This window comes from Blastomyces gilchristii (assembly GCF_000003855.2).
Source record: "Blastomyces gilchristii SLH14081 genomic scaffold supercont1.4, whole genome shotgun sequence".
NCBI classification, from domain to species: Eukaryota; Fungi; Ascomycota; class Eurotiomycetes; order Onygenales; family Ajellomycetaceae; genus Blastomyces; species Blastomyces gilchristii.
In genome coordinates, this window is record NW_003101679.1 from 3,717,216 (window position 1) to 3,717,974 (window position 759).

The window sequence follows — 759 nt, forward strand, 5'->3', positions numbered from 1 at the left end:
CAGCTCTGTGTAACTGCTAGATCACTATTTCTCTGATATTTAATCTTCATTTCAAGATATAGCTTGGTCTCTTTGACATTCTTTATCTCAAATCTCTTTACAATCTCTCTTAATACTCAGTTTAATTACTGTTCTTGAGATTCTGTCACCTGATAATCATTGACATGCAATGTCAGATAGATCTTGTGAACAGAGTGATATAGAAATTCATCATCATAAAATAATATCATGAATCTCAATGTGATGAGATGTTCTATTACTAGGAAATATTATACTCTCACAGCTTGCTTCATTTTATATAGACTCTGACAGAGTAGTCTCATCAAGCCTCTTCTGCTGTGCTTAACATCTGTGAACAGTTGTATATAGATCATCTCATCCCCGGTGGCCGAATGGTTAATGCGGCCACCCGGTAGCACCTTGGCGTGGGAAACCAAGGCGCGTGGGTTCGAAACCCGCAGGGGATACATTAAATCCGGAACTCAAGCACCTCAGGTTCCTAATAAATACAGAGGTGTACAAATCGCTCCAATGAATTGCTCTATGTTCCTGGGCTGGGAAGTTATTATCGCATGTATCTAATTGTCACTCCTTTGTATTTTCCTATGTTCTTGTTATCTTGGCGTGGTCTCAACACCTGTATTTCCTCCTGTATAACCAACACTTGACCTGTATTTAACATCACGCAAGGACTCATCATAAGCTCCGCTTGCATATGAGTATAATGGAAGAATAATAATAATAATAATAATAGATCAT

At 38.2% G+C, this 759-nt stretch overlaps 1 pseudogene across 1 annotated transcript; it reads left to right on the forward strand.

Annotated features, from left to right (window-relative positions):
• The first annotated feature begins 377 nt into the window (after positions 1-377).
• Positions 378-467, forward strand: BDBG_16724 (annotated as a pseudogene). The gene has a single exon. The product of its transcript is annotated as a tRNA-OTHER (tRNA).
• Positions 468-759: the final 292 nt, after the last annotated feature.